At 37.8% G+C, this 26,048-nt stretch overlaps 1 protein-coding gene across 4 annotated transcripts in view; it reads left to right on the forward strand.

Annotated features, from left to right (window-relative positions):
- GMDS (GDP-mannose 4,6-dehydratase) overlaps positions 1 to 26,048 on the forward strand; it is a 589,931-nt gene that overhangs the window by 530,257 nt on the left and 33,626 nt on the right. The gene's annotated exons all lie outside the window — the stretch shown is intronic.

A 26,048-nucleotide genomic window follows, 5' to 3' on the forward strand; every position in this document is an offset into this window, starting at 1 on the left:
GGCCCCTTGGGCATATTGTGGCCCTGGTCCACACAATTGGCAAAGGTGCCAGAGTGGCCAAAGGCGAAAAACTTGAATCCCTTTAATTGGAGAGTCTTTGTGAATCTGACTAGAAATACCAACAGTTCGACTACCATTGGCTGTGAATTCGGTTGCAAATGAAGGCCTGGAGTCCAAGGAGAACTTGTTTGGGCTCTAACACCATCCTGGCTTTTTCCTATCTAAAACTGTGACATTTTATGAAAGCTGTTGCTAAGATTTTTCTAGACATAGACTTCCTTTTTGTTCTTTGTATTAGTCTTAGAGTAAATTATAAAATAAAATGCATCCCATCAAATTACTTATAATTGCATCTGCGTTGGAAGATAAAATGTAAGTGTTCATAAAATTTCAAAGTTTTAGAAGAAAATAGCATTTTGTGAACCTAGAATATACCAAATACTGAAGCCTGGAAGGTTTGTAATTGAAGGGTCCATAATTTGGTCTTCTAAATCCCATAATCTTTCTACTAAGAAAAGGAGAAATTTCTATGTGAATAATGCTGAATAGTATCCTGACAGTCAGATTCACGACATTCTCTTTATTCAACGTCTAACACTTTATTTTGGTGTTCGAGATCAAAGGGGCTGATGGGATGTGATTGGCCCCCTTAAACCTCTCAGTGAGCACCTTTTTTTAAAGCCCTCTCTGTCAGTCAGGCAGCTCCTAGGTCTGCCACCTCTTCCTCTTCACTCAGAGCCGCATGCTTTGTCCTGAATAAGGAGCCTTTTGTAATTTCTTATAACTTCCGATGCTAAACACCATAGGGAGACTTTTTTCCTGTGCCATTTTGGAACCCTGCAAGCTAGAACACAGCCAACTGAAAAATGAGTGACTTATCCAACAATGTGACAGAATTTGTGGTGTGATATCACGCATGTCAGTCAAGACGAAGCTTTTGTCACATTTGGACGAGTACCAGCATGTCCAGGTGGCAGGACACCGCCAAGAGGCAGATGTGCAGACACATTCTTTTCCCTGCATTGACACACACTCTGTGCCTATCATCTCTTTTTTGGGGGGAGTGGTATGTGTGTGTCTGTGCATGTATGGTACATGTGTCTGTGCATATGTAATGTCTGTGCATGTGTGTGTATGTGTGCCCATTTTGCTTCTTTTTTTTCAGCCTTCCTCCTAAAAAGTTGACAATAAATGTCAACTCCCAGAGAGAACAGAACTACAGCTAAATTTCTTTAGGAAACATTATCCAGGGTGATTTGTCACGAAAAGCAGCAGCCTTTTAGGTTACTTACATTAGTTTCAGAAATGACAAACACTCTTGCACATCCACATTGGATAGACATCTTCGCAGACTTATTTCTGTAGTTTGCCTTATAGGGAACACTCTGAGCAAAGGTAATTACAGGGGAAAATATTCTGTGATTCTAAAAGTACAGGTGTTGCATCTAGAATATATGGCATCAAGGACATGTTGTCTTTATAAATCCCTTTAATATGAGGATCTCAAAGGACCTTATTAATGTGAAAGGTCATATTATAACATAATGTAAGTTGTATTCAGGACTGCTCCCGAGGGAAGGAGTCCAGAAGACAGGCACCATTCCTGATATAAGAAATTGAGCTACAGTAAAGAATCAGAGCAAAATCTGATCTGAGCCTTTGATTATATAGTACTTTGGAAGATAGAAGGTGTAAGAAGAGAAATAGCTATCACAGGCAAATGGGTGCTGATATTTGGGATTGGGAACCAAAATATTTCAATTTAGTCACTGTAGCTCACCTCCTACCTTCTTTAATTGAATTTAAATATCAGAAGATATTCATCACCTTTGCTACCCTGAGTTATGTCTTGTCACTTTGGAGGATGCCAGAAGAAGTCAGGTTTGTGGAGGCCCCACATGTTAGGAAAAAGCCACAGAGAAATGCTTCATGAGTGAAGGTCACCTCCGAGGTTTGGTGACAATGGTCCATTAAACAACTGGATGTTAAATACAATAGATTCTCTTAGGATCTTTGGAAACATGACGGAGTGAGATTCTCAGGCAATAGAATCTTCTCTCTATAACCAACTGAAAATATAATCTTCAAAGTGAGTGTACTTTCAGTTTATGACACCTAGTCTAATGTGTAAAATCATTGACTGGTTGAAATTAATGATCGACTTGGCACAGGCAGTTGTGCAATGTGACTATTGTTTGTCCATACTACAGCATCCAAGAACAATATAGTCTATTGTCAATCTTTTATTTTGTTTTCTTTCCTTTTTTTCCCTTGTCTCCAGGAGACCAATTAATTGTTCAAAGGTAATATATAGAGGAGATTTCAAGAGCATTTACTTTGGCACAGTCTCTGCCCCTTTGTGGTCTGGCTAACAATAAAGCTAAAATTTGTTTTGTAATGATGGTTCTAGTTGGACTGGAATCCCTTTGAAGTTCCTGCAGTTTGCTGTTGTGAGAGCTCAAGATATTATTTGACTGCAATAAGAACTCTCTGTATATTATCAAAATACGGTGCACGCTGAACTGTGGCAACTTGCAGTGGCCAAAATCCCTCTTTGGAGGTGTTGTGCATAAGCGAAGCACATAGCACATAAAAATAAACCATTCTCTACGTCCATTAGTATTCAGTCATTACTCCATTGACCATTCATGGACCTTAAACTCTCTGCAAAGTTGATATCAGTAAGTATAAGAAGCAAAGAGCAAATCTGAACAAATAAACAACTTTAACCAGGACACACTGGCCTGGCCTAATAATCAAGATGGGGAACTATGCCAATTGTTGTAAAGGTTCACCTTCTTAGCTCTTGCATCAGCTAACCTAAATTATTTAATGTTGTTGTCACTTCCAAATAAATATTGTCATTGTTCTGGTCTCTATTTATACTTTAAAACTCTTTCCAACCCACCTCCATGGGCTGAAACAATCCATATGCTTCAATGGAAGAGGGCATCACAAAGCTTCTTGAACAGTTTTGGATCCAGTGCCAAAGTCAGTCTTTGTAAAGGTTACTGCTCCTCTGAGATGTAACTATCTAGTACTTCGGAACAGAAGTATTTGATAACCACTGTCTGTCTGCTCTTGACACAGGATACACAGGCAAAATGGTGTCTTCCTTTGTTTTCATAGTGAGTGTGTTTATGTGCTTGCAAGAAAGAGTACTGTGTGTTTGTATGGGGGTGTGTGTGTGTGTGTGTGTGTGCGCGCGCGCGCGCGCATGCGCTATAGTTGGGGTTACGTGAATCATTTGTAAAGTAGTTTTGTCTAGGGCTGCCATGGTAAACAGTGCTCATTTAGAAAATGTGTTCCTTTGCTATCAGAATTAGTATTAGGTAGTAGAATGTGCTATGGTGAGTGCTTGTCTTAAACAAATAATGATTAATCCTTGTGGTGTTTACTGACAAAGCTGACGGCTATGTTTCATTACTTATGTAAATGAAAATATTTAAGTAATTTTTGTAAGTTTAAATAATTTTTTAAAATGGCTCAAAACAGGAGAATCCCTTCTTTTAGGAATTTATAAATATATCATGTGGAAAAATAACTATAAAAATTTTTAATCATTTACCTTTGAGCTTTTAGTTAAAATGTTCTGTACCCTGCCGTATGTGTTACCTTTCCATGTTTGATCTGAGTTGTATTTAGTTGAAGAGAATAGTAAATTAAACATCCATTGAACTCACTTCTAGTTTCCAGTCCAACACATAAGGAGTAGGGAAGTCATCATCCTTGTCCTCACAACAAGAAGAAAGTGAACGAGCTGAAAATCAACAACTCTCCTTAGATCCACTAGAGAATTGAGGTCATGGGGCAAAACACTGCCCCAAAAACTTGGAAAGAAACATAAATAGAGAATCAGAGATTATCAGGAGCAGAAACTTTCATTGGGCCAGCATCAGGTAGGAACACATAAAGAGTGATTGACTAATTGCTGGAGGCTGAGTGTGGACTAGCTTGGATTCAGCACTAGGAGGCTGCCACACTTTCAGGAGTTTTACCTTCAGGAGTCCTACTGGATGCTCAGAGTGAAGATCAAAGAAAAGTCACCTCGTGATTTTGTCAGGGGTAAAAGAAAAGTAACCATTTTTAAATATAGTCTTAGTTCTCTGTTCTCCTTAACAAAGTCCTTCCCTCAAGGGAAACTATTTACCAGAGTCTAATTGACATGGGGGGAGGCAAATACTCAACTCCAGCCCCCTCTAGCCCTCTTGTCACACTTAAGATGCTGAGGAAGAAAGCTAAAGAGCACTTATAATGGTGACAGCCCAGGGACACAGACCCAGTTAAAGAATGAGAACTAATTACAGAATTACAGAGTATCTTTCCTTCCTTCGCTCGAATGTTTACACCACATCCAACAGGCTCCTGTATAGTAATGGGCATTACAGCTGAAAGAATTGCAAGATTCAGACTCTAAGAAGGAGTCTATAGAGAAACCTAAGGGCAAAAGGAGAAACAAGAGCAAGGGCACTGGAAGAAATTTAAGCTTGAGATACAGCTACAGCAAATGATAAACATTGCTTAACTTACTAGCCAGATAAACAGAAAATCTCACACCAAAGGCTTGTTTACCTTAGTTCATTATCTGATACATCAAGTCCAGCTTTCAACTATAAGACACACGAAAAGGCAAAAAACACAATCTGAAGAGACAAAGCAAACATCAGAATTAGACATAGAAATTAGACATAGAAAAGATTTTGGAATTATCAAACTTTAAGACAGCTATGATTAATATATAAGTGATTTAATGGAAAAAATGGACAACATGCAGGAACAGATGGGTAATGTAAGTAGGCAGATGGAAATGCTAAGAATCAGAAACAAATGTTAGAAATCAAAAACAGAAATGAAAAAGGGCTTTGATGGGCTCATCAGAAGACTGGACATGACCAAGAAAATAATTTATGAACTTGAAGATATGTCAATAGAAACTTCAAAAACTGAAAAGCAAAGAGAAAAAAGAATGGAAAAACTGGAACAGAATATCCATGAACTGAAGGCCAATTACAGAAGCTGTAAAATACATATATGGGAGTAGCAGAAAGGAACAGAAGTAAAATTAGCTGTGATTTTTCCAAAATTAATGACAGACACCAAAACACAGATTCAGGAAGCTCAGAGAACTCCAAGTATAGTAAATACCAAAAATCTACAATGAAGTATGTCATATTCAAACTACAGAAAATAAAGACAAAGGAAAAAAATTATCTCTAAGAAGACAGAGGGCAAAAATATCTTATCTATAAAAACAAACAAGCCTAACATCAAGACTCATGGACATGGACAACAATCTAGTAGTTATCAGAGGGAAGAGGGGAGGTAGATAGGGGTAAAGAGGGTAAAGTCTATGGTGACAGAGGAAATTTAACTTTGGGTGGTGAATACACAATGCAATATATACATGATATAGTATTGAATTGTACACTTGAAACCTATATAATTTTATTAACCAATGTCACCCCAATAAATTTACTGTAAACAAACAAATAGAAAGAAAGAAATTTATTATGTGAATGGTATATTATCATAAGGTGTGAAGAAGCTGGTTAGGAAGCTAATGGAATGGTTAAGCAAGAAGAAAAGAAAGATTAAATTCATAACAAATAAAAATGAAAAGTAAGAGACTGATTAAAAATTTCTTCACATGCAGAAAAACTAAAAGTGAGCAATAAAGTCAAGAGGGAGAGGTTTCAAAGATAGGGTTGTTGAGGAAATGACAGAGCCATTAGTAAGTGAGGAAGCTAGGAAAACAGTTTTGATTGAGGATATGGAGATAATGAGTTCTTATTTATTTATTTTTTAACTTTAAGGTACTTTACCAAAAAAAAAAGGATATTTACAGTATAAGAGTAAAACAAATATAAATGGGAAAAGTAAAACAATCACAAAAACCTTATCTATAGAAGAACAAGGGTAAGAATTATCAAACTTCTTCAGAAATCATGCAGGCAAGAAGAGAGTGAAGTGAAATATTTAAAGTGTTGAAAAGGAAAAAATACAATGTGGATTCTGTATCTAGTGAAATTATCCATCAAAAGTTAAGGAAAAATAGACTTTCTCAAACAAATAGAAATTAAGGAAATTTGTCACCGGTAGACTTACCTTGCAAGAATTAAAGTTAAAAGAAGTTCTCCATAAAGAAGAAACGTAGTATAGGCTATTTTTGTGGATATTGACAAACTAATTCTACAGTTTATATGGAAAGGCAAAAGAACCAAAATAGCCAACACAATACTAGAAAACAAGGTTAAAGAATAATCGAGACAGCATAGTATTGGTGAAAGACTAGATCAGTAAAACAGAATAGAGAGCCAAGAAATAGACCACACAAATATAGGCAACTGGTCTTTGACAAAGGAGCAAAGGCTCCTGGGACAACTGCATATCCACATTAAAAAAAAAAAAAATCTAGACTGAGACCTTGCATCCTTCACAAAAATTAACTCAAAAATGGATCATAGGCCTAAATGTAAAATGCAAAACTAAAAAACTTCTAGAAGATAGTATGGGAGAAAATCTAGATCATCTAGTGACCTTGAAGCTTCTAGTTACAACACCAAAAGCACAGTCCCTGAAAGAAAAAGTTAATGAGACCTCATTAGAATTAAAAACTGCTCTGCGAAAGACACAGTTAAGAGAACAAAAATAATAAATAAAAAATAAAATAACAAACCACAGACTTGGAGAAAAATCTTTGCAAAACATATATCTGAAAAAGAACTAGTATCCAAAGTATACAAAGAACTATTAAAATTCAACAATAACAAAATGAACAGCCCAATTAAAAATGAGCAAATGATCTAAATAGGCACAAAGAAGGTATACAGATAGCAAAGAAGCAAAATTCTCAACATCATAAATCATTAGGGAATTGCACTACACACCTGTTAGAATAATGAAAATCCAAAACACCCAATTTTGGCAAGGATGTCTGGAGCAGCAGGAAGTCTCATTCACTGCCGGTGGGAATACAAAATGGTACAGCCACTTTGGAGGAATGTTTGCAGTTTCTTAAAAAGCTAAATGTAGTCTGATTATTTGAGCCATCAATCACACTGCTAGGTATTTACCCAATGAAGTTGAAAACGTATGTCTACATAAAAGCTGCATAGGAATGTTTATAGCAACTTTATTCATAGTCTTCACAAACTGGAAGCAAGCAAGATATCCTTCGGTAAGAGAATAAATTATGGAACACCCATACAGTGCAATATTATTCAGTGATAATAAGAAATGAGTTATCAAGCCACAAAAAGACGTGGAGGAATCTTAAATGCATATTACGAAGTGACATAAGCCAATCTGAAAAGCTACATATTATATGATTTCAACTGTATGACTTTCCGGAGAAGGCAAAACTATGGAGACAGTAAAAAAATCACTGGTTGGCAAGAGTTCAGCAAGAAAGAATAAGAGATAAATAGATGGAGCACTAGGGTTTTTTAAGGCAGAAAAATTCTTATGTATATTACTGTGATGGTAGATATATGAAATTATACATTCATCAGATCCATAGAATCGTACACTATAAAGAATGAACCCTAATGTAAACTATGGATTTTAGTTAGTAATGCATCAATATTAGTTCCTCGGTTATAACAAATACATCACTCTAATGCAAGATATTAATAATAGGGTAAATTGTGCAGAGAATGGGGTAAGAGAGTATGGTAACTCTGTACTTTATGTGTAATTTTTCTGTAAAACTAAAACTGCTCTAAAAATTAAAGTCTATTTTTTAAAAAGCCTTTTGACAACCTAATTAAATAGCAGTCCTAGTGAGAAACTTGAAGTCTTATGCTCAAAAAGTGGTGAGGAGAGAAGAAGGGATATGGTAATGCCCTGATCACTTAGGCCTATAATTTCAGGGAACCCAGGAGGAGCCCATGGATTTGTTTAGGCATCCGCTGCTGAGGTGGGCAGGCTGGTCGGCCTGAGACATTAGAGAGGAAACAGAGTCGGTATTAGTAATGCCTGAAACTGGAGCGGTCCTCTGAAATCCTAACCCTCATTTGTTTTCACCAGAGTTCAAGCTACAGTGGGCCTGCTTGATCCTGTGCCAGCTGCTGTTGGCTGATCGATGGTTTGTTTCATGCTGTGTTTTAAAATATAGAATTAGGAATTAGATGGTTCGTTCCAAATCCCTGTGAAATGTTTGACTGGGCGTGGTGGGGAACGTCGACCTAGCAATAAGTTGCCTTTCCTGACATACCCAGAAAGGACACTAGGGAACAGCGTTCTCTCCAGCCCTGTTAAGTTTCCGGCTTCTAACCAGCATTGCTCAGAAAGCCTACTAAGAAAGGGTCAGGAGAATACAGCGTGAGCCAGGACACACACACTGTAAAGAAATTAACCCCTGAAATTTATGTCACCATTGTTTCATTACCTGATAAAGTGTTTGAATCCTCCTGAGACCTCTTTTATCTTCTGAAAGATATCAGTCTGATGGCAAAATAGGTCTTTTCCCTACATTCCCACCTGAAACTTCTGTAGTCTGTCATTTCTTGAGAACTTTGAACCTATCTCAGAATTCTTTCTCAGCATCTGATTTTGCTTACTAAGGAGACCAAGAATTGTGAAATGACTCTTTTTACACTAATCTTAAAGACATAAATAATCTAGAGAATATTAGACATAAAACTGGAAATTTCAAAGATACTTTTGTTTCTAAGAATTATCACTGTACTGCAAGAATTACCCAAAACTCTAAATATCTTTATATTTATGCATACCTAAAAGCGTGAGCGCGCACACACACGGAGCCACCTAATCAATTGCTCATGGAATACTTTCTATCACAGCCACCCTACTTTTTTTTCCCACTTACCTCTCCCTCTTTTCCATTCCATTTTTATCCTAACTACCCACCATCCCCTGCCCCTACTTCTTTTCCATTCTCTTTTCATCCCTTCTCTTTCATTCATTCATCGTGACTTGGGCACCAAACCACCTTCATCATTTCGGAAGACATAGTAATGGCTTCAAATTTGCCAGTACCTCTCCAATTACCCACACCTGTCATCTGTGAAGCCGGACCCGAATGTGATTGTAGTGTGTGACTACCAGGCATTGTCTAAACCAGGATAAAACACAATAAAGAAGTGTGCGATGGTATTGGATCGATGATTTTGCCCATTTTAGATTTATCTTACACATTTCTAGGAATGCACAAAATGCTTGCCTCTTAAATCAGCATGATGTCATTTATTCAGTGTTTCTGTTTATTTACTTAATAGTTTGCATTTATATACGTTAGTGACTTTAAGCCTAGAAGATAATGATGCCCTTTATTAGTTTTCTTTGGTAGTGGTGTAGGGTGTTGGTGGTGTTGCTTTTGGCCTCATCTCAGCAGCATGTCATTCGTTTTCCTCATCACTATGGTGTTTCACAGAAAAGCGACCTAAGAGGAAAGCTGTCTTCATTTGCTTACTTACTCTGAATAGGGCATAGAGTGAGAGGCAGCCTTTAAACACATGCACCAACATGAATGTGTCTGAAAAGTCATAAATGAAGATGATAAGCCTGCCACTAAGCTCTGACAGGCTGGCATCTCTGTAGGTCACAAGTTACTTAGGAAGGGTAGTGCAATGCAGCTGATTGACACCTTGGAGCAGTTATATGACTTGGGCCTTTGTAGGTTAATGCGGCTTGCAGGATGCTGCCATCAGATCTTTACCCCCAGTCCCTAGACTTGAGCCTTCTGATGGCCCCCACAGTTGCTGGGAGGTGTGCAACATGGAAATGAGCTTCATTATCTAGAATTTCGAAAAGCCCTGCAGCTATGTGGTGACAGCAAAACTGAGCAAAAGTCTGCCCTGGGAGGGAGGAAAGATGAGCAACTTGTAAAGAGGTGTGGTTCATTGAATCCAGCCTCAGAGCAAGAGTTTTCATGTTTTCAGAATGAATATGCATTTTTTTTTTTAAGAAGTACTAGGTACTCACCCCAGGCCATAGTTTGACCTGCCGATGACTTCAGCTTTTGGAACAATGGAATGCAGAATGAAAACTAAAAATATAACTGAAGACAAAAGACACTAGGTCGTGATTATCTCTACTGAACTATTACCTTAGGAAGATTATGTTTAGAGAATATAAGTCTATTTAATTTTCCTCATTTTAAGTATCCTTTTACTTGTAAAACAAACATAAACTATTCTAGTTTTTCATATTTATGTACTTTTTTCCTCTGGCCTATCCCAGTGTGCATAAACCAATTCTGTTTAAATATCTGAGCTGCTGATTAATTAAGAAAAACTAAGAATCAGTTACCAGCCCAGATGCCTCGAATACAAATCCCATCTTCCAGCATGTGTTACATCGGGTGGAAAAGGTTTGTCATTACCAGAACATTTCCTAAAGCATTCTCCTCTCACTTTTAGTTTAGGTGGAAAAAGCAAACAAACATTTCATACTTTTCAAATCAAAGCAAGAAAGAATTACTCCTGAACGCTATGCACAACACCTGCACACAAGGCACCCTTCTTGCCTCTGGTCCTCATTACAGACATTTAACACCCTCTCCTTTCCAAAGCACCACCCATACTGCCCAAAGGCAACCAAGCACCTGGTGAGGCTTCCTCATTCTCACCCCAAATCAAGTGGGGCTGAAATAGTGCCATGCATTTGATCCTTTCTGGATACTTGATGGGTCTAACAAATGACCATTTATGCTTGCCCCTCCTTTGTAATGCTGCATAGATATTCCTGAGAAGCCCACCAAACTTTCCGGGGGCTGAGGGGTGACAGGGAGCTTTTGTGGTCTTTGAAATCACTGGGCCTTATCAGGCAGGTCACGACAGCCCTTGATGGCAAACTTCCACTTCTAAGTGTAGGCTTCATAAACTCACTGCGAAGTGGTGTGGAATGCGATGACGTTATTTTTCAATATTCACATTTAAATAGCAAGACACACAATGCATGTCATTTGTTTTTATTTAAGTAACAGAGGAAGGCGTTATTCATGAAGTACATTTTTCTCTGTAAACAAATGTGTCCTACATTTGTTGAATCCTAAAGATGGGAAGAATCTTAAAAACCATAGAATCCGAATTGCATCCCAGAGAAAACGTGTACCTTGGAGCATCAAACCAGAATTGTAGAGCCTGAAAGAATCAAAAATGCCATCCCCTCTGAAGTGCATACTTACAGAGGCACAGGCCATGCCCTAAAGAGGCTCATGGAATTGCCAAAAACTAACTGTGACGACACCAAGTCTAGACCCCAGTCTTCCCAAGGAACTATTTCTGTGCTTCCCCTGTTTATCCCATGAAATAAATGTCTTTTATGTTGCCTCCTTCTGAGGAAAAGAAAAAATTACAATAATTCTTTTAATCAGACTAACGAAACATTTAACAAAGTTTTCTTAGACTTCAGTATTAGATGTTTTTTCCCTCTCTTAAAATTTACATTTTCTACCTATTATTTAATTTATAATTTAAAAATTATTGTAATTGATATTTTTCAAAGTAATTTGTATTAGGGTTTATGAATCCTATAATCATACACTTAATTGCTTACCAGTATACTATTTTACCATTTTAGCAGAAAGTGATGGTATCCTGCTTATTTGGAAGCTAAGCCACAAAGTGACTGAATACTCTTTTTTTATACAAATTAAAAAAAAAAAATTACACGAACACTACCAAAGTTGAGCTTCTCTTCTGAAATAGCTTTACAGTGAAGTATATTTATTTACAAATCACAAATATATTCTTACAATTTATAATAGCATTATCCAAGATGTTTGAATGGAGAGAGGGTGTCAGTCTTCATTAGAAGTTTAAAGAGGACAACATGTTCGATTTTTCTTAAAATGTCTAAGTTACTGATAAGTGGGATACTTTCCCCCCCCCATTGGAATGGCCACCTCAGAATAAGCGTTTGATAAAGAAGAAGAAAAACTAATAAAAGTGTTACTTCAAAAAATACGAAAGTGTTTCAGACCAACTCTCCTACCCATTCTTATGCTGCCATTACACCAACTGGTCTTCAGAAAGGACTGTCACCATCAATTTTTCATTCTTAAAGGATTTTAATTCTTTCAGCATGTTCATATGGTTTTATAAAGCCCCAGATACCCAGTAAATCCCCTTGGTGTTGTAAGACAAGATTGCTGTTAAAAAATGTTTAGGCTTAGTCAGCTTCTTCTCACCGCTGACTTCATGAGGGGCTCTGGGAAATGGTGTTTATACTAAGCTTAAATTGATAGGGCAAGTTTAATGCAGTTGGGTCAAAGGTACAACTGCTTAGCTAGTCTCATCAACCACTCAAGTTTCAGCATTGGTTTATAAAGAAAGGTCTGTAATGATAACATCTGGCTGCTTGAGCGTGACTGCATTTTGCCTACTATGATTGAATGGAATTTAATGGCAGGGAGGAGAAAACCTAGGGCAATTTCATTCTTGAATTATGGTTCCAAATAGATAAGGCAAAATGGCAGACTTTGATCAATCAGAGCTTGGCCATCTAGCAGTTTGTTGAGCAGACTTGCTTCTTTCATCTCTACCACCTCCTCCCCCCAACCGCTTGCTGAGTCAATGGCAGGAGCCCAGGGTAGGCACAGCTACAACTAAGCTCATGCTAATATATCCTCAGGGCCTACTCTTTGGTTTTACTCATCTAGGTAAACTCTGACTTGTTATTCTGTGAGGACTTCAAGGGTTCTTGTGCTCAGCATAAAATAAAGTGTTCTTCCTCCAGAAGGTGATTCATAAATGGCTGCTGACCAGCTGGGAGAGTTGATTACATTGACTGCTAGACAGAAGGTGCGCAGCTGAGTTCATGCTGCCAAAGAAAAGAGATAAAGTTAGTTCCTGATCTCAACCATCATTCCCATTAGCTTACATATGCCAAGGTTATAAGGACACTGTGACCTTGGAGACTCAAAATATAAATGTCATGAATCACCTACAGACATTATAGGAGATGCCTGCTACACAGCTCCTCCAGCAAGGGACCAATTTAAATTATACCCCAGGATCTCGAGGGTCCTGTGCATTCTGTGGACACTTAATAAATTCCATTAATGATCACAATACCATAGCATGAAAAGCTGATTGTGTACCTATAAATTAATATTGCTTAAAGTCCTCTAAAGTCTTCTTGACTTTATCGTTGGATCAGTGAGTGTATAACTTTTTAAATTTACAAGAACTTCTTTTTAAGTTAAACCAGTAGGAAGATAAAAACTTAAGTAAATCAGGGCACAGATTTACTTCCCTAGTACAATAAGGCTGAGAAAATGGGAAGAAGGGGCAATTCTCTGATGCTTAACATTTCTCGTATTTGCTCCACAATGTTCTTGGTCTTGGTGCATCTTTAAGACCAATAGGAGAGGAGCCCTAGCCTACCAGATTCATAGTGTAAAATAAAGAGGTTGTAGAAGACACATGCATTGTGCAAGGGAGAGGATCTTGGGACAGGAATTTGATTCTCAGTTTTAGGATCGCATATCTTTCCGACTTTAGGGGTCTCACAGAGCCTTTTCTTCTTTATTCGTAACATGGGACAGATGTCTAATCTATTTATCTACTTATCTACTACATACTTACCCCCTGTTTATGAGAACCAAAAGTGATATACGTGAAAGCCTCTTTGTAGACGCCAACCCTACCTGAATGGAAGTGTCATTATCACTCTTACATTGATGCTTGATTTGGTGGACTCTTGTTGATGTGACCAGAAATCAAATTTAATTCCTCTACATCACTGAAATTAAAAATAAGTTGCTCAGAAGGAAAAGTATGCCAATCATGTAACTCAACTTGATGTAAAATATCCAAATATACCAAACAGATAAATTAAAGATGATATTTAAAGAACAGTCCTTATTTTAACTCAATGGGATCTATTTCAGAGAGCAATCTTCCTCATTAAATTTCAGACATGATTATATGTATAAATGTTCTGTGTTTATAGGGCTTTGGCCATGTGTAAAGCAAGGTACATGTATATCCTTCTCTCCATTTTTCATCCTGTTATTGTCTTCTTCATTTTGCTCTACTTAACTCAGTAGCCACTGACAAAGCACACCTTCAGACAAAATGCAAATCAGAAACATATGATCACCAAAAAGAGGAAGGCCTCCCTGCTCTGGTCCCAGCAAAAGAGGAAAACCAGGACACCAAAATGACAGCAAAATTTCTGCCCTCTACTTTCCTGTCAGGTAGTCATTCCTACCCTAGGAAAAAAAAATGGGTGAAAGTAATATATAAAGTGAGCCTACGATAAGTCTTACTCTTTACACTAAAAGTTAAGGGTCTACCCCCTTTTCCCTCTTTTATTAATATTTTATTATCATTTTCAATTCCTAGGCTGGCCCATTACCCCTCTAGCATGTGGAATTGAAACTCTTTGAAGTAATTGTGATTATACATTTTGTTCCCTTAAAAGCATAAGTCGCCTTTGAATACAGTAGAAAAAAAGAAACAACCAACTGCCAATTCTATGAATCCTCCTCTGTCCACAGGAGTTACAGATGAGGAAGGCCAACTGGGTATGTAGAAGGGTGTGTGTATTTTAAAAGCACATATGTCATGTATAAGCAATTATAATGAACATTATTTAAGTAAAAAATGTTAATTCTATAGTTAGGACCATTTTAACTTTAATTTCAAAATGTTTTTACTGCCCTATACCTTCTATATCAATAAAGTAAAGAAATCTCTACCTGTATGTGCAGCCTCTTTACCATATCTAGGATTTTCCAAACAAAATATTGTGCTTACATATTAAATATTATCATTTTTCTCCTAATTGTTAGGCCAGAACTGCAGCTGATCAGGAAATAGTTTACATGAAGTTCAAACTCTTCAGTACTGGCAGACTTACACATTCATCTGGCTTACACTCAAAAGAGCATCATCACTTCCAGCTTGTGATTGTGTTGTAAATGAAAAGCTGAGCCAGACACAATGGAGTGAGAACTCAGGAGAATGGGACACTCATTCATCCAAGGTCCTTCAAAGGAGTCATGGTCCCTTTCCACTAGGGGAGAAAACTCCCTGTCTTCCCTACAGGTGAACACTGAATGAAATTATAAGAATGCACCTTGCACCACCTTTGATGACACGAGACAGTAGGGTTGAGGGGGAACTAGCCAGTGAGGCAGGGATCATGGGGATAGAGGAAAATCATATACAATTTAGAAATATCTATGACCAACAGGTTGAGCCAGGCTTTTATTGGTTCTGACCAAAATCTGCTACAAGATTCACATATGGAATAGCAGATTCTTGATCTTAAGATCCAAAGTTGGTTTTTATTAGAAGAATGTGTAGCCTTTCAGAATTAATTCAATAAAAGGATTTACCGAAGTAAAAACTCTTTACCTTATTCCTTTTTTTTATTGTAAGCAATGTTTACCCTAATTGTTGTAAAGAAACTATAATAGGTGTTATGTGCATGTAATAAGCATTTATTCAACAAACTCTACTGCCAAGTACTGTTCTAGGCCTTGGAGGTACAAAGTCCCAACTCGTAGGATGCTTACCTTCTAATGGGAGGACACAGACCATAAATAAATGGATATGTCAGGGGAGACATGTGCTATAAAGAAAAATAAAGCAGGGTAAGTGGTGATCAAGAAAGGCCTTTCTGATAATGAGACCCTAAGGAAGTGAGAGAGCAAGCCATGCAGATCTTCATGAGTGCACAGGCCCTGTGGCCGGTGTGTGCTTTGCTAGTTAGAGGAATAGCCACAGAGCCAGTGTACCTGGTGTAGAGTGAGCAAGGGCTGGAGGAAGAGAGGCAGTTAGGGAAATAGCCACAAGCCAGTCACATAAGACACTGCAGGCCATTGTTAGAGTTTGGAGTTCTAGTGTTTATGAGAAGGGGAACCGTGGGGTAATTTTTTGACAGGAAGAACTCTACGGCATGTATTAGTATTAGTTTTATGAAAATAAGAAATTTCGCTTTAGATTTTAACTCTCCCCATATAACGAAAGGTCATATTTAAAAGGAAAGAGTCAGACCCTCTCTTCCAATAACCAGAAATGGGGTGAAGCAGAGCAGGGGAATAAGAAGCTTTTAGTAAAACAAATGAATGCAAACCTATATCCTCAGTCTGACAGTCCCATAGCAAGAATTTGTAGATTGAAAGTTTTTGCTTCTGAATCCTCATTCAGTCATTCATTCAATAAACATCTATTCATCTCAAAGCAGCATTCTTCCCAACTACCTGCCCTCAGCTCTTTTGCAGGAGAGAGCACAAAATGTTACTCAGAAGTAATTGTCAGATTTGCATTGTCATCAAATAACCAGGGAAATACTAGAATGATTTCTTTCAATTCACATTTTTTGAAAAGTCAAGGCATTTTCCTTGGCTCTGATGACAATATATCTAAGAACATAAGATGCAAATGAACCACTTCACCGTGATACATATGAACCACTTCACTGTTTCTCCTTGGATATTCTAGCAAGTTATCTAGGGTTTACTAGACTCCTAAGAGCCTGCTTGCCAGAGATGCACATGGTCCCAGACCTTCCTTCATCTGCCCCAGGTTCTCCCCACTTCAACTGTACTTCCTCATATAAGCTGTCACCTACAGCTGCAGAATTTCAAAATTCAAAGTCCAGCTCCCAGCACTCTCATCTTTATAGCCACTCCAAAATCTGCACCTTCTCCTAGTTCTTCTTGCCTTTTCATTTATTGAAATGCTCCAAGTCCTTCTCTGTCCTGGATAGTGCAGAATGATCATCATTGTCCAGACTTGGTTTGAATTCAAATTCCACCTGAAAATTGACCATTGGTACCTCAATTTCCTGTTTCTAAAATGACGATAAAAATAAAGTGATATTGACTTGGTGGAGCTGATTTGAGGACCAAATAAGTGAATATTGTAAAGCTTCCGATATATAGAAGACATTCAAGAAATGCTGGTTCTCCTCTTTGCCCAGTCCTCCACATTTCTTTTAGCCACCCAACGTCCTTTTCCGCCACTTTCAGTGGCCAAGGCAATTCGTCTATCACAATTCAGTTCTCACTTCTGTAGTATTTCTTTGATTCTCAGTTATCTCCTATATTTTCCCAATGTAGGTTTTTGTTGTTGTCATTGTTGTTTCTGATGAACCTCAGATGATAGGCTGCTCCTGCCCATGTTTACCCTTTTTTCTCCATTTTCTCCTCCCTCAATCACCCACTCTTTAAATATGACATCTAACTTTTCCAGCTCTCTGGCCTGCCTAAGCATTCTCCTCTAGCCAGACCTGTCCGTACACTTCCCAGATGGTAAGGGAATGCAGAAGCAAAGGGTCTGTCCCTCACCCACTGCAGCAGTCACAGCAATGGATTAGCGAGAGCATAGCTCCCACTCTCTTGCTCTCTCTCTCAGTCAAACTCATACTAACTATTCTAGGTTGCAAAGTGATCAAGGAGTGACATTACCTTGTGGAACAGGACAAACAATCTGGGGGCTTGCCTCTTCTGACACTTGTCAGCAGGCCTGCTGCAACCAGAAGGCTCTCGGATGGAGGTGCTTCTGAGCTCCCAACTATAAGGGCTTGGGCCGTGAGTGAGCCAGCTGACCATACACTACTAGCACACCTGGGTGCAAGTTTGGATCAGGTGCGTCTAATTCAAGTTCCCAGACCCATTCTAGGTTTGTCGTGTGGCCTCAAACAAGCCATTTAACCTGTCTGTTTCTTTATATGTCAAATGGAGATAATAATACTTAACTACATCACAGAGGTGTAGTGTATATTAATTAATTAATTAATGTTTGCAAAAGTGCTTTGAAGATGCAAAGCTGGTTACATGTTTAAGTATTCTGATGATAATTCTTGCTTATTATTAGAACCTTCCCAGATTCCTGGACCATCACTCACTGATTATGACTAGGTTCTAATAGCATCTGCTGTGCAATCCACTCAGGGATCTAAAGCACGACCCATGAGAATTTATCCCAAATGGATTTATAATTTGAAAAAGATGTCAGTGAGATCTGTGCCCAAACATTGAGCCAGTTACAGGGCTCCCTAGCAATTCTCCAGAAGCTGAGAGGATAGCATCATGGTATTTGCTGCAAATGTTGCCTGTTATGATGGCTTTCATCTTTTATGTGGTGCTGCTCAGATATAGACTGAAAACTGCTTGCTGGGACTTGTGGTCACCTCAGGCCATATTTCAAAGTCAAGATGGAATAAAATGGAGGCTGTATGGTATGGCTAGCCCTAAGTTATTTGCAAATCCTTGGAGCAATGCTGGAAAAAATAGGAGTCCTGATTGTCTTCCGGGGAGCTCTCTGAAAGATTACAGATGTTGTACATGAATATCCTTTGCCATCCCACTTTCGTGGTTGTGTCTATTTAAAAAGACTTTATAGCAGGATTTGGATTTTAGATTGCCACCATCCTCTGTAATGTCATATTGCATATATCTCACAAAACAAATAGATAGGTTAAATTCAGGTACCAGTCAGCTAATAATCAGAATAGAGAGAATCCATTTCCAGTCATTTTAGAAATGTAGCTCTTATCCAGTTGACTGAAGAGGTGAGCAGAACAGACTGCATCCCTGCTTTAATCACTCTCTGTGCCTGATGACTCTAACAGAGGTATAACTCCTGCACATTTTTTCTTATTAACATACATCTTCCTTTCTCCTACTACAAGTGCCATTAATGACCCCCTTATGTTCTTTTCCTCTTCTGCCCTTCTGGAGAAATACATGGCTATGTCTGCAGTATTTTCAGTTTCAGAAAGCTGAAATGGCATTCCTAGATGTGTTGTTCTGATTGTTTTTGGATGTTGGGTGCTATAAGCCCAAAGACACTGAGCCCCACTTGTCAAAGTTTTGTGCGAAGAATGAACTTTCAATTAAGATTTTTAGATTCCTGTAGCCAAAGTCCTAGGCTTTACCTTAAAAAAAAATTATTTCAGTCCCTGCTTTAAGGCCCCTTGAATTTTAAGTAGCATGTAGATTGATGGCTTTACCTTGCCCTTCCCCTGGTTGCCCCAGATATGATTAGCAGGGGCTTTTCAGGCATGCTTAAGCAAGGAAGTGGAGTGTGTGCATAAAACAGCATGCACATCATTTTCTTCAAGGTGCTACTTAAGTACCTGCCTTAAGAGCACAAGGAAGTTCGTTGTGATAGAGGAACAACGTGATGGACATTGAGGGCATGGAGGCAAGCGCACTGCTTTCACCAAATGTCAGTGTCAGGGCCATCGACACTTCTTTTGGGGGCATACCACAGGGAACCTGAGTTTAATGAGGACTCCCTATTTCTGATGATTTTAACTCGGGGAAATGAGGTGGGTTTAAAATTGATGTTAATATTTTTTTTTAAATAAATTACAATTATCATCTTTTTACTAGAATCTAGCTTTAGTTTCTTGAATATAAAAGTTTTTTTCAAATGATTGAATATTTTTAAAGGCCCTCTGAATTGTACTGTGACAAACTGTCAGAGTATGTGTCCTCTACCTTAAACAGATTTATCATAACTTAAACCTTATATAAAGTTGAGTAGGACCAGGGAAAAAGGAATGTACTCTTCTCTTGGTGCCACCTCAATGACGCTAGCCCTTTGATTCACTCATGGGCTTTCTGTCACCCACCTGCCAATCTCTTCCTCTCCATCCAGCTCCTTTCTTCTTGCCCTTGTTTTGTGGTGTGGCACCCAGGACACTCACAGTGAGGTGCTCAGGCTGTGATGCACACTATCATGATTTGGTGTGCACGATACTGGCACCTCACTAGATATCCTTGACCTTAGAGACTAGTTTTACTTAAAATAACTTCCCCAAGGCCTCTTACTGGGGTGGAAATATTATAAAACTGGTGTATGGTGATGGTTGCACAACTTGGTAAAGTAACTAAAGATCATTAAATCATACAGTTGAAATGGGTAAATCATGTGATATGTAAAACAGGTAACAATGAAGTTGTAGGAAAAAAATATGCCCTAAAGGTACTCTCAGCATCAGTCTCTCATGTTCCTACACAACCCAGCAGTGCTTCTATTGTTACTAGAAAGCATTTTTTTTCTATTAAACTAAAACCTGCTTCCATGTAACTTTTACATTTATCTATCCCAAATGATCCCGATCTCTCGCCTCTGTGAATCTTTCAGATATCAGGCCTCTTCCAACCCCCGCCCAAGGTTCTCTTCTCTAAGCAAACCCTAATTGCACCTCACCTTCCTCATTCCTTGGACATTTTTAACAATGGACTTGACCAGGATGACAAACCCATGCTGAAGTGACTTCGGTCAAGACATGGCCTTTCCCAGGGCTGGTGCCTCAATTCCTGATCTGTAAAAGGAATATTGAGCTAAATAATCTCTCAGATGCTTTCAATATTCCAAATTCTATGATTTTGAGGTGAAGAATTAGGAATACATATGTTGACTTTTTTAGTCTTGCTTTTTTATTCTTTAAAAAATAATTTGATCATTCAAATAAATTGCTTTTTTCTTCATGATTTGTGGACTTGGTGTAATTGAGTATATCATAAAGTAGATGAAGCATTGGGTAAAAATGGAGAGCAAGTATTCCACCTGCCCTATGATGTCTGTGACAAGTTCCCATCTTTACACAAGGTGATTATATCTCTGGGCTCTACTGGAGGTGGAGCATGCATGACCAGCAGTCAGCAAAACTACATGTATTTCTAAAGTGGAAAAGCTGTAAATAAAACGAGATTTCACAAATTGTGGCTTCAGCTTTGAAACAATGAACAAGTTGAAGTATGCTCATTAGAGAAGCAACTGCTGGATAATAACTGGTATTTTCCCTAAATTCCCATAAAGAGGTAGCACCATGTACACCTTTAATATGAAGAATAGTTGTATTATTAAATCAATTCATGATGAATAATCAAATTAAAGAGAAGACAACCCTCAAAATAATGTCTTTCAGTTTAGAATTAAGGGGCACATTTTACGGATCATCTTTTGACTATCCATTTATAAACACAAACACATACCCTTCATGATCCTAGCCTTTGAGTTGTTCCATCGGAATTCTCCAGGAACATTGGACCCCAGCACTGTGCCAGGCAGAACTGAAAAGACAAGCTTAGCTTCCTAGCCCTTGGCAGCACTTCACTATTCACAGAGTTCACCTCATATTTTCCAAAAGGCGGAGCTGAGGGTGGGGATTTACTTATAATTATTATGAGAGTTTTTTGTTTGTTGTTTTTGTTTTTGTTTTTGTTTTGCTGTATGTGAGTCTTCATTACAAGAATATTTTTAAGGAGAAAATAATAAAATTAATGAAAGAATTTTGCTTAACTCTCAACGGAGAGAGGAAGTGATTGAGATAGGAATGAGCAAGTATAGGGTGCCTGCCCTCAACTAGCACTTTTAATGGGAACATTTTACAGCACCCAAGTGATTGCTGTTCCTGAAAGAATACTAAGGACAGGAAATCTGGGCTTATTTCACAAACTCAGATAGTGAAAGAGCCGTGTGAATATCAGTTAATAAATGTGTAGGTCTGTTTTTAACAATGGAGGGTATCGGTGTCCTGCTTGAAAGCATTCCTAAGCTAGTCGATGTTGTAAAATAATACAGAAAACTGACATTTTTATTGTGACACGAGTTACCATAGAGTGGTTATCTACTGGCTCATCTGGTTTTTATGATTCCCCAATGTGGCTGTCATATCGAGCCAACCAGCATCTTTAAGCTCAGCCTCTCTCGTTTCAGCACCTGCCTAAGTGTATAAGTGTCCCTTCCAGCAGGGAACCTAATGAACTCTGTCTGCAGGCCTGTGCCAGACAAGCTCAGTAGCAGCTGTTTCCCTTCATACTCCCACTTGGCTTTATCTAGGGAAACATCCATGAGGCAGAGACTATACTGTCCCCATGTGCATATCATCCAGCCTTCACACTCATCAGGAATCTGGTGGTATCCTGGTCAAATATCTGTGAGTCAGCAAAGAGAGCTGATGCTCCTCCTGTAGCAAAGCGAACCCTCTCAAGTGTCCCCTTCACTGAAGGAGTACGGTGTGGCTGGATGATGTATATTGCCATTGATGAGCCACTTTACCACAGCCTGTTTGGGTAGATGAAGGGCTCAGACTCAAATGGGCACTCTGTACCAGCTGAAACACCTTTTGTGTGCTCCATGAGGGAAGAGGTTATGCCTTGCGTGTCCCCCACCATACTGTGACCCATAGCTGTTGGATTAAAGAATTAATTCAGCATTTTTAATCATTGGAGTCTCCGACAGTATCATGATGAACGACCGTAAATTACATCAGAGTTTTTCACGCCCCAAAACAAATTTCTTCTCTGTGATTGGCCTGGTGCAGAATGTAAGTTTGACTTCAGTGAGATGGGATGCTGGATGGAGCAGAGGTCCTTGGGTGAGATATGTCTTTGGGGATTCGAGGGGTGGAGGAGGGGTGGGGCTTGTGAGATGTGTCACTTTTTGATCCCAGTACTGCACACTTATTTCTTCTGTGCCTGTTTCTCCCTGAGGAAGCCTGCAGCATGGTCCTCTGGGAGGCCAGACTTCAGTCTTTTCTTGTGCCTTGTGAATGTATGGTAGTGACTGTTTCCTAGTGAGGGACTCTTGAAGGAACCCTCAGCCTTTCTCCAGCACAGTCTACTGTATACTATAGACCTTCAGTCTTTCTCTCAGTAGTATTACTATATGGAGAGAAAGAGCTGCAGTGCACAGCGAGGGCCCAACCGAGATTGGAAAGTGTAAACTTATGTTTTCTAACAAGTAAATTAGTCTACCATATGTATCAATTCACCATTTAAGAGCTCTTTGCAGATATTACCTCATTTGAGCCTGAATTTGTGATCTGTGGTTGTAAATCTGCCTGGGAAAGGGTACAAGATTGGGGCAAAAAACATGTTTCTAAAATGAATAAATTGCTTCCTCGTTGACAAAAAAGGATAAATCTGGGTCCAATTTAGTTGTAACTGTGGAGGTAGTAACTTCCTCTTCCGAATTGCACAGCTATGAGGCCCTGTTGCCATCGGACCCCAGGTGCCTTAGCACTTACTTGAAGTGGTCAGGGCCACAGAAACAGCTGAGTGTTCAGAGACAGTAGTGAGGACATTTCTGAAGCTCAAATACCAGTGATGGGAGAACACTGACTCCTAAGGCATTTTGTTTTCTTTTTTTAAGAAAATTTTAGTTAACCTTATTTGAAAAATTGGCCTAGTCATGTTGGAAAATTAATCTTATTAAGAAAATTAACATGCATATTATAAGTGGTGCGGAAAAAAAGATTCAACTTAATGATATAGCAGATGTTGTCAGCTGGCTGGTTTTATGGAGAAAGATGTCCTGTATCCAAGTGCCAACTCCACCACTTACCATCTGTGTGACTTTGGTCCAGTTACTTAACTCCTTGTCTCCTTCTACTTGACATAAAGATGTGACCCTGACTCTGAGAAAATTGTTTACCATAACGACATATACCATAGCCAAATAAAAAGTTCTAGAATGTTGATTCTGGGTGATATATATATATATAGACGTTCATTATACTCTTCTTTCTAGTTTTGTGTTAAAAATGTTATAGGCTTTTAACCTTAAAAATCCTAATGTATGTATTTTACATAAACAGGAAAATTCTCAGTTAAAAAACATGTATATACACACATGCATAAACGCACACACATATATATGTCAATTCTAACAAGAAATAGTAGAATGAGTAGCTTTAGAAATTTAAGAAGAGAATAATCAGAATTTGTGTATTTATCGCTGTACATTTTTTATTATTATTATTTAGTGTTGAGTTCCCATGATATAACCACTGCTGTGCTAGGTGCTATAGTACAAAAATTAAGACTTAAATCCAAACTAAAGGAGTAGCTCCAGTGTGACACTTTTTGAAAAATAAAGGAGAGTTAATGAGTTACTATAATTATAATTTCTTTATTTTTTTAAGTTGAGTATTAATTGTTTTTTACTATGATAAAATACATACCTAACATGAAATTTACCATATTAATCATTTTCAAGTGTACAGTTCAGTGGTATGAACTATGTTCACTTTGTTGTGTAACCATCAGCACCATCCACCTTTTATCCCTCAGAACTGAAACTCTGTACCCTTTAAACAATAAATCTCCCCACCTTTCCCTCCTCATTCCCTGGCAAATACCATTCTACTTTCTGCCCCTATGAATTTGACTACTTTAGGTACCTCATATAAGTAGATTCATATATTTGGTTTTTTTGTGGCTGGGTTATTTCACTGAGCATAATGTCTTCGAAGTTCATCCATGTTGTAGCATGTGTCTTTCTGTTTAAAGCTGAATAATATTTTACTGTATGTATATACCACATTTTGTTTATTCATTTATCTGTTGATGGACACATAGGTTGCATCTGCCTTTTGACTATTGTGAATGATACTGCTATGCATATGGATGTACAAGTATCTCTGAGGCCCTGCTTACAATTCTTTTGGATATATACCCAGAAGTAGAATTGCTAGATTATTATTAATTCTTTTTTATTATTATTTTTTGGAGAAACTCAATACTGTTTTCCATAACAGTTATACCATTTTACATTGCCATCAACAGTGCACAAGGGTTTCAATTTCTCTGTGCCCTCACCAATACTTGTTATTTTCTATCTTTTTTTATAATAACCATCCTAAAGGATGTGATGTAGTATCTCATTGTGGTTTTATTTGTGTTTCTGTAATAACTAATCATTTCATTGGTTATTGGCTACTTTTATATCTTCTTTGAAGAAATGTCTGTCCAAGTCCTTTGCTTAATATCAGTTGAGTTGTTTGTTTAGTTGTTGAGTTGTAGGAATTCTTCATATATTCTGGATAGTAACCTATTATCAGATATATGGTTTGCAGATATTTTCTCCCACTCTGTAGATTGCCTTTTACACTCTCCATTGTGTCCTTTGATGTACAGAAGTTTTCATTTTTATTTAGTCCAATTTATCTATTTTTACTGTTATTGCCTATGCTTTTGGCGTCATAACCATGAAATCATTGCCAGAGCCAATGTCTTAAAACTTTTTCCTATGTTGTTTTCTAGCGTTTTTATAATTTTAGCTCTTAAGTTTAGGTCTCTGATCCATTTTGTTTGTTTGTTTGTTTCAATTTAATCTTTTATTTTTTATTTCTCAGCTATAGTTGATATACAATATTATATGTTTCAGGTGTACAACATAGTAATCAGACATTTATATATCTTATGAAGTGGTCACTCCGAAAAATCTAGTATTCATCTAGCACCATACATAATTATTATAATGTTATTCACTATATTCCCTATTCAGTACTTTACATCTACATGACTATTTTAATAACTGGCAATTTGTTCTTCTTAATCTTTTTTACCTTTTTCACCCATCCCCCAAACTCCCTCTTCTGGGGACTGTTAATTTATTCTCTTTATCAATAAGATTATTTGTTTTGTTTGTTCTTTAATTTTGTTTGTTTGTTTGTTTGTTTGTTTTAGATTCCAGATGTAAGTGAAATTATATAGTATTTGTCTTTCTCTGTCTGACTTATTTCACATAGCATAATACCCTCTAGGTTCATCAAAGTTATTAAAAATGGTGATGCTACATTTTTTTATGGTTGAGTAATATTTTAATATATATATATACCACATCTCCTTTATCCATTCATCTATTGGTGGATGCTTAGGTTGCTTCCATAACTTGGCTATTGTAAATAATGCTGCAATGAACATGGGGGTGCCTATGTCTACTTGAATTAATGTTTTAGATTTCTTTAAATAAATATCTAGAAGTGGAGTTACTGGGGCATATAGTAGTTATATTTTAATTTTTTGATTTTTTATTTTTTTTTTAGGAATCTCCATATTGTTTTCTGTAGCAGCTGCACCAATTAATAATCCCACCAATAGTCCGTGAGGGTTGGTCCCCTTTTCTCCACATTCTCATGGACAGTTATTGTTTGTTAATTTATTGATGATAGCCATTCTGACGGGTGTCAGATGATATCTCATTGTGGCTTTGATTTACACTTCTCTGATGATTAATGATGTTGAACATCTCTTTATGTTTCTGTTTTCCATCTGCATGTCCTCTTTAGAGAAACGTCTATTCATGCCCTCTGACCATTTAATC

Source organism: Rousettus aegyptiacus, unplaced genomic scaffold, assembly GCF_014176215.1.
Source record: "Rousettus aegyptiacus isolate mRouAeg1 unplaced genomic scaffold, mRouAeg1.p scaffold_m13_p_1, whole genome shotgun sequence".
Taxonomy (NCBI): domain Eukaryota; kingdom Metazoa; phylum Chordata; class Mammalia; order Chiroptera; family Pteropodidae; genus Rousettus; species Rousettus aegyptiacus.